We start from the raw sequence: 8890 nt of genomic DNA, 5'->3' as shown, positions 1-8890 counted from the left end.
TTGGCACTGTCAAACCAACCACAGTTGCCTGTAGTGGTATTTTCGGTCTGGGAGGTATCCTGATCCGTGCGGAATTTCAGAAGGCTGCCGGCCACGCCGAGCCACCGGGCCCCGGACAAGAATGATGGCGCTTGCCCAGAGAAACAAAAGTCACCAGGCCAGGTTCCTGATGTCAATTTGCAGGAGGAACTCGGCACTCTCAAACCAACCACAGGTGCCTGTGGGGGCACCTTGCATCTGGGCGGCATCCTGATCCGTTCGGAATTTCAGCAGGCAGCCGGCCACTCCGGTCCAACTGGTCCAGGATATGAACCATGGCCTTTCCCCTGAGAAACAAAAGTCACCAGGCCAGGTTCCTGATGTCAGTTTGCAGGAGGCACTTGGCACTCAAACCAGCCACAGTTCCTGTGGTGGTACTTTCGGTCTGGGAGGTATCCGGATCCGTTCAGAATTTCAGCAGGCGGCCGGCCACTAGGGGCCACCCGGTCCTGGAAAGGTACAATGGCCTTTCCCCAGAGAAACAAAAGCACCAGGCCAGGTTCCTGATGTCAGTTTGCAGGAGGCACTTGGCACTCTCAAACCAGCCACAGTTCCTGTGGTGGTACTTTCAGTCTGGGAGGTATCCTCATCCGTGCGGAATTTCTGCAGGCAGCTGGCCACGCCGGGCCACCGGGCACTGGACAAGAATGATGGCCCTTTCCCAGAGAAAGAAAAGTCACCAGGCCAGGTTCCTGATGTCAATTTGCAGGAGGCACTCGGCACTGTCAAACCAACCACAGGTGCCTGTGGGGGCACCTTGCATCTGGGCGGTATCCTGATCCGTTCGGAATTTCAGCAGGCAGCAGGCCTCTCCGGTCCAACTGGTCCAGGATATGAACCATGGCCTTTCCCCTGAGAAACAAAAGTCACCAGGCCAGGTTCCTGATGTCAGTTTGCAGGAGGCACTTGGCACTGTCAAACCAGCCACAGTTCCTGTGGTGGTACTTTCGGTCTGGGAGGTATCCGGATCCGTTCAGAATTTCAGCAGGCGGCAGGCCACTAGGGGCCACCCGGCCCTGGAAAGGTACAATGGCCTTTCCCCAGAGAAACAAAAGCACCAGGCCAGGTTCCTGATGTCTGTTTGCAGGACGCACTTGGCACTGTCAAACCTGCCACAGTTGCCTGTGCTTGTATTTTCGGTCGGAGAGGTATCCTCATCCGTGCGGAATTTCTGCAGGCTGCCGGCCACTCCGGGCCACCGGGTCCTGGAGAGGAACGATGGCCTTTCCCCAGAGAAAGAAAAGTCACCAGGCCAGATACCTGATGTCAGTTTGCAGGAGGCACTAGGCACTGTCAAACCAGCCACAGGTGCCTGTGGTGGTACTTTCCGTCTGGGAGGTATCCTGATCCACGTGGAATTTCAGCAGGCAGCCGGCCACTCCGGGCCACCGGGCATTGGACACGATCTATGGCCTTTCCCCAGAGAAACAAAAGTCACCAGGCCAGGTTCCTGATGTCAGTTTGCAGGAGGCACTTGGCACTCTCAAAGCAGCCACAGTTTCCTGTGGGGGCACCTTGCGTCTGGGCGGTATCCTCAACCGTGAGGAATTTCAGAAGGCAGCCAGCCACTCCGGGCCACCGGGCACTGGACAAGAATGATGGCCTATCCCCAGAGAAACAGAAGTCACCAGGCCAGGTTCCTGATGTCAGTTTGCAGGAGGCACTTGGCACTCTCTAACCAGCCACAGTTCCTGTGGTGGTACTTTTGATCTGGGAGGTATCCTGATCCGTTCGGAATTTCAGCAGGCAGCCGGCCTCTCCTGTCCAACTGGTCCAGGATATGAACCATGGACTTTTCCCAGAAAAACACAAGTCACCAGGCCAGGTTCCTGATGTCAGTTTGCAGGAGGCACTTGGCACTCTCAAACCAGCCACAGTTTCCTCTGGGGGCACCTTGCGTCTGAGAGGTATCCGCAACCGTGAGGAATTTCAGCAGGCAGCCGCCCACTCCGGGCCACCGGGCCCCGGACACCTACGATGGCCTTTCCCAGAGAAACAAAAGTCACCAGGCCAGGTTCCTGATGTCAGTTTGCAGGAGGCACTTGGCACTGTCAAACCAGCCACAGTTGCCTGTGGTGGTACTTTTGGTCTGGGAGGTATCCTGATCCGTGCGGAATTTCAGCAGGCAGCCGGCCAATCCGGGCCAACGGACGCTTGACACGATATCTGGCATTTCCCCAGAGAAACAAAACTCTCCTGGCCAGGTTCCTGATGTCAGTTTGCAGGAGGCACTAGGCACTGTCAAACCATCCACAGTTGCCTGTGGTGGTTCTTTCGGTCTGGGAGGTATCCTGATCCCTTCGGAATTTCAGCAGGCAGCCAGCCAATCCGGGCCACCAGGCGCTACACATGAACCATGGCCTTTCCCCAGAGAAACAAAAGTCACCAGGCCAGGTTCCTGATGTCAGTTTGCAGGAGGCTCTTGGCACTGTCACACCAGCCACAGTTGCCTGTGGGGGCCCCTTGCATCTGGGCGCTCCTGATCCGTGCGGAATTTCAGCAGGCATCCGGCCACTACGGGCCTCCGGGCACTGAACAAGAATGATGGCCTTTCCCCAGAGAAACAAAAGTCACCAGGCCAGGTTCCTGATGTCAGTTTGCAGGAGGCACTAGGCACTGTCAAACCAGCCACAGTTCCTGTGGTGGTACTTTCGGTCTGGGAGGTATCCTGATCCATGCGGAATTTCAGCAGGCGGCAGGCCACTAGGGGCCACCCGGCCCTGGAAATGAACAATGGCCTTTCCCCAGAGAAACAAAAGTCACCAGGCCAGGTTCCTGATGTCAGTTTGCAGGAGGCACTTGGCACTGTCAAACCAGCCACAGTTGCCTGCAGTGGTTCTTTCGGTCTGTGAGGTATCCTGATCCGTGCGGAATTTCAGCAGGCAGCCGGCCACTCCGGGCCACCGGGCACGGGACATCATCTATGGCCTTTCCCCAGAGAAACAAAAGTCACTAGGCCCGGTTCCTGATGTCAATTTGCAGGAGGCACTTGGCACTGTCAAACCAACCACAGGTGCCTGTGGGGGCACCTTGCATCTCGGCGGCATCCTGATCCGTTCGGAATTTCAGCAGGCAGCCGGCCTCTCCGGTCCAACTGGTCCAGGATATGAACCATGGCCTTTCCCCAGAGAAACAAAAGTCACCAGGCCAGGTTCCTGATGTCAGTTTGCAGGAGGCACTTGGCACTCTCTAACCAGCCACAGTTTCCTCTGGGGGCACCTTGCGTCTGGGAGGTATCCTCAACCGTGAGGAATTTCAGCAGGCAGCCAGCCACTCCGGGCCAGCGGGCACTGGACAAGAATGATGGCCTTTCCCCTGAGAAACAAAAGTCACCTAGCCAGGTTCCTGATGTCAGTTTGCAGGAGGCACTTGGCACTCTCAAACCAGCCACAGTTTCCTCTGGGAGCACCTTTCTTCTGGGATGTATCCTCAACTGTGAGGAATTTCAGAAGGCAGCCAGCCACTCCGGGCCACCGGGCCCCGGACATGAACCATGGCCTTTCCCCAGAGAAACAAAAGTCACCAGGCCAGGTTCCTGAGGTCAGTTTGCAGGAGGCACTTGGCACTGTCAAACCAACCGCAGTTGCCTGTGGGGGCACCTTGCATCTGGGCGGCATCCTGATCCGTGCGGAATTTCAGCAGGCGGCCGGCCACTCCGGTCCAACTGGTCCAGGATATGAACCATGGCCTTTCCCCAGAGAAACAAAAGTCACCAGGCCAGGTTCCTGATGTCAGTTTGCAGGAGGCACTAGACACTGTCAAACCAGCCACAGTTCCCTTTTGGGGCTCCTTTCATCTGGGAGGTATCCTCAACCTTGAGGAATTTCAGCAGGCAGCCACCAACTGCGTGCCAAAGGGCACTGGGCACGAACGATGGCCTTTCCCCAGAGAAAAAAAACTCACCAGGCCAGGTTCCTGATGTCAATTTGCAGGAGGCACTTGGCACTGTCAAACCAACCACAGGTGCCTGTGGGGGCACCTTGCATCTGGGCGGCATCCTGATCCGTTCGGAATTTCAGCAGGCAGCCGGACTCTCTGGTCCAAGTGGTCCAGGATATGAACCATGGACTTTTCCCAGAAAAACACAAGTCACCAGGCCAGGATCCTGATGTCAGTTTGCAGGAGGCACTTGGCACTCTCAAACCAGCCACAGTTGCCTCTGGGGGCACCTTGCATCTGGGATGTATCCTCAAACGTGAGGAATTTCAGGAGGCAGCCAGCCACTCCGGGCCAGCGGGCACTGGACAAGAATGATGGCCTATCCCCAGAGAAACAAAAGTCACCAGTCCAGGTTCCTGATGTCAGTTTGCAGGAGGCTCTTGGCACTGTCAAACCAGCCACAGTTCCCTCTGGTGGTATTTTCGGTCTGGGAGGTATCCTGATCCGTTCAGAATTTCAATAGGCGGCCGAGCACTCCGGGCCACCAGGCCCTGGAAACGTACAATGGCCTTTCCCCAGAGAAACAAAAGTCACCAGGCCAGGTTCCTGATGTCAGTTTGCAGGAGGCACTTGGCACTCTCTAACCAGCCACAGTTTCCTCTGGGGGCACCTTGCGTCTGGGAGGTATCCTCAACCGTGAGGAATTTCAGCAGGCAGCCAGCCACTCCGGGCCAGCGGGCACTGGACAAGAATGATGGCCTTTCCCCTGAGAAACAAAAGTCACCTAGCCAGGTTCCTGATGTCAGTTTGCAGGAGGCACTTGGCACTCTCAAACCAGCCACAGTTTCCTCTGGGAGCACCTTTCTTCTGCGATGTATCCTCAAACTGTTCGGAATTTCAGAAGGCAGCCAGCCACTCCGGGCCACCCGGCCCCGGACATGAACCATGGCCTTTCCCCAGAGAAACAAAAGTCACCAGGCCAGGTTCCTGATGTCAGTTTGCAGGAGGCACTTGGCACTCTCAAACCAGCCACAGTTGCCTGTGGTGGTACTTTTGGTCTGGGAGGTATCCTGATCCGTGCGGAATTTCAGCAGGCAGCCGGCCAATCCGGGCCAACGGACGCTTGACACGATATCTGGCATTTCCCCAGAGAAACAAAACTCTCCTGGCCAGGTTCCTGATGTCAGTTTGCAGGAGGCACTAGGCACTGTCAAACCATCCACAGTTGCCTGTGGTGGTTCTTTCGGTCTGGGAGGTATCCTGATCCGTACGGAATTTCAGCAGGCAGCCGGCCTCTCCGGGCCACCAGGCGCTACACATGAACCATGGCCTTTCCCCAGAGAAACAAAAGTCACCATACCAGGTTCCTGATGTCAGTTTGCAGGAGGCACTTGGCACTGTCAAACCAGCCACAGTTGCCTGTGGGGGCACCTAGCATCTGGGCGGCATCCTGATCCGTTAGGAATTTCAGCAGGCAGCCAGCCACTCCGGTCCAACTGGTCCAGGATATGAACCATGGCCTTTCCCCAGGGAAACAAAAGTCACCAGGCCAGGTTCCTGATGTCAGTTTGCAGGAGGCACTTGGCACTCTCAAACCAGCCACAGTTCCTGTGGTGGTACTTTCGGTCTGGGAGGTATCCTGATCCGTGCGGAATTTCAGCAGGCGGCAGGCCACTAGGGGCCACCCGGCTCTGGAAATGTACAATGGCCTTTCCCCAGAGAAACAGAAGTCACCAGGCCAGGTTCCTGATGTCAGTTTGCAGGAGGCACTTGGCACTGTCAAACCAGCCACAGTTGCCTGTGGTGGTACTTTCGGTCTGGGAGGTATCCTGATCCGTGCGGAATTTCAGCAGGCGGCCGGCCACTAGGGGCCACCCGGTCCTGGAAACGTACAATGGCCTTTCCCCGGAGAAACACAAGTCACTAGGCCCGGTTCCTGATGTCAATTTGCAGGAGGCACTTGGCACTGTCAAACCAACCACAGGTGCCTGTGGGGGCACCTTGCATCTGGGCGGCATCCTGATCCGTTCGGAATTTCAGCAGGCAGCCGGCCTCTCAGGTCCAACTGGTCCAGGATATGAACCATGGCCTTTCCCCAGAGAAACAAAAGTCACCAGGCCAGGTTCCTGATGTCAGTTTGCAGGAGGCACTTGGCACTGTCAAACCAGCCACAGTTGCCTGTGGTGATATTTTCGGTCTGGGAGGTATCCTGATCCGTGCGGAATTTCAGCAGGCGGCCGGCCACTAGGGGCCACCCGGCCCTGGAAACGTACAATGGCCTTTCCCCAGAGAAACAAAACTCTCCTGGCCAGGTTCCTGATGTCAGTTTGCAGGAGGCACTTGGCACTGTCAAACCTGCCACAGTTGCCTGTGCTTGTATTTTCGGTCGGAGAGGTATCCTCATCCGTGCGGAATTTCTGCAGGCTGCCGGCCACTCCGGGCCACCGGGTCCTGGAGAGGAACGATGGCCTTTCCCCAGAGAAAGAAAAGTCACCAGGCCAGATACCTGATGTCAGTTTGCATGAGGCACTAGGCATTGTCAAACCAGCCACAGGTGCCTGTGGTGGTACTTTCCGTCTGGGAGGTATCCTGATCCACGCAGAATTTCAGCAGGCAGCCGGCCACTCCGGGCCACCGGGCATTGGACACGATCTATGGCCTTTCCCCAGAGAAACAAAAGTCACCAGGCCAGGTTCCTGATGTCAGTTTGCAGGAGGCACTTGGCACTCTCAAAGCAGCCACAGTTTCCTGTGGGGGCACCTTGCGTCTGGGCGGTATCCTCAACCTTGAGGAATTTCAGAAGGCAGCCAGCCACTCCGGGCCACCGGGCACTGGACAAGAATGATGGCCTATCCCCAGAGAAACAAAAGTCACCAGGCCAGGTTCCTGATGTCAGTTTGCAGGAGGCACTTGGCACTGTCAAACCAGCCACAGTTGCCTGTGGGGGCACCTAGCATCTGGGCGGCATCCTGATCCGTTAGGAATTTCAGCAGGCAGCCGGCCACTCCGGTCCAACTGGTCCAGGATATGAACCATGGCCTTTCCCCAGAGAAACAAAAGTCACCAGGCCAGGTTCCTGATGTCAGTTTGCAGGAGGCACTTGGCACTCTCAAACCAGCCACAGTTCCTGTGGTGGTACTTTCGGTCTGGGAGGTATCCTGATCCGTGCGGAATTTCAGCAGGCGGCAGGCCACTAGGGGCCACCCGGCCCTGGAAATGTACAATGGCCTTTCCCCAGAGAAACAGAAGTCACCAGGCCAGGTTCCTGATGTCAGTTTGCAGGAGGCACTTGGCACTGTCAAACCAGCCACAGTTGCCTGTGGTGGTACTTTCGGTCTGGGAGGTATCCTGATCCGTGCGGAATTTCAGCAGGCGGCCGGCCACTAGGGGCCACCCGGCCCTGGAAACGTACAATGGCCTTTCCCCAGAGAAACAAAAGTCACTAGGCCCGGTTCCTGATGTCAATTTGCAGGAGGCACTTGGCACTCTCAAACCAACCACAGGTGCCTGTGGGGGCACCTTGCATCTGGGCGGCATCCTGATCCGTTCGGAATTTCAGCAGGCAGCCGGCCTCTCAGGTCCAACTGGTCCAGGATATGAACCATGGCCTTTCCCCAGAGAAACAAAAGTCACCAGGCCAGGTTCCTGATGTCAGTTTGCAGGAGGCACTTGGCACTGTCAAACCAGCCACAGTTGCCTGTGATGATATTTTCGGTCTGGTAGGTATCCTGATCCGTGCGGAATTTCAGCAGGCGGCCGGCCACTAGGGGCCACCCGGCCCTGGAAACGTACAATGGCCTTTCCCCAGAGAAACAAAAGTCACCAGGCCAGGTTCCTGATGTCAGTTTGCAGGAGGCACTTGGCACTCTCAAACCAGCCACAGTTGCCTCTGGGGGCACCTTGCGTCTGGGAGGTATCCTCAACCGTGAGGAATTTCAGCAGGCAGCCAGCCACTCCGGGCCAGCGGGCACTGGACAAGAATGATGCCCTTTCCCCAGAGAAACAAAAGTCACCAGGCCAGGTTCCTGATGTCAGTTTGCAGGAGGCACTTGGCACTGTCAAACCAGACACAGTTGCCTATGGTGGTATTTTCGGTCTGGGAGGTATCCTGATCCGTTCAGAATTTCAGCAGGCGGCGAGCACTCCGGGCCTCCAGGCCCTGGAAACGTACAATGGCCTGTCCCCAGAGAAACAAAAATAACCCGGCCAGGTTCCTGATGTCTGTTTGCAGCAGGCACTTGGCACTGTCAAACCAACCACAGTTGCCTGTAGTGGTATTTTCGGTCTGGGAGGTATCCTGATCCGTGCGGAATTTCAGAAGGCTGCCGGCCACGCCGAGCCACCGGGCCCCGGACAAGAATGATGGCGCTTGCCCAGAGAAACAAAAGTCACCAGGCCAGGTTCCTGATGTCAATTTGCAGGAGGCACTCGGCACTCTCAAACCAACCACAGGTGCCTGTGGGGGCACCTTGCATCTGGGCGGCATCCTGATCCGTTCGGAATTTCAGCAGGCAGCAGGCCTCTCCGGTCCAACTGGTCCAGGATATGAACCATGGCCTTTCCCCTGAGAAACAAAAGTCACCAGGCCAGGTTCCTGATGTCAGTTTGCAGGAGGCACTTGGCACTGTCAAACCAGCCACAGTTCCTGTGGTGGTACTTTCGGTCTGGGAGGTATCCGGATCCGTTCAGAATTTCAGCAGGCGGCCGGCCACTAGGGGCCACCCGGTCCTGGAAAGGTACAATGGCCTTTCCCCAGAGAAACAAAAGCACCAGGCCAGGTTCCTGATGTCAGTTTCCAGGACGCACTTGGCACTCTCTAACCAGCCACAGTTGCCTGTGGTGGTACTTTCGGTCTGGGAGGTATCCTCATCCTTGCGGAATTTCTGCAGGCAGCTGGCCACGCCGGGCCACCGGGCACTGGACAAGAATGATGGCCCTTTCCCAGAGAAACAAAAGTCACCAGGCCAGGTTC

This window comes from Passer domesticus, chromosome 6 (genome assembly GCF_036417665.1).
Source record: "Passer domesticus isolate bPasDom1 chromosome 6, bPasDom1.hap1, whole genome shotgun sequence".
Taxonomy (NCBI): Eukaryota; Metazoa; Chordata; class Aves; order Passeriformes; family Passeridae; genus Passer; species Passer domesticus.
The sequence above is the reverse complement of the archived record's forward strand: the minus strand, read 5'-3'. Positions refer to the sequence as shown.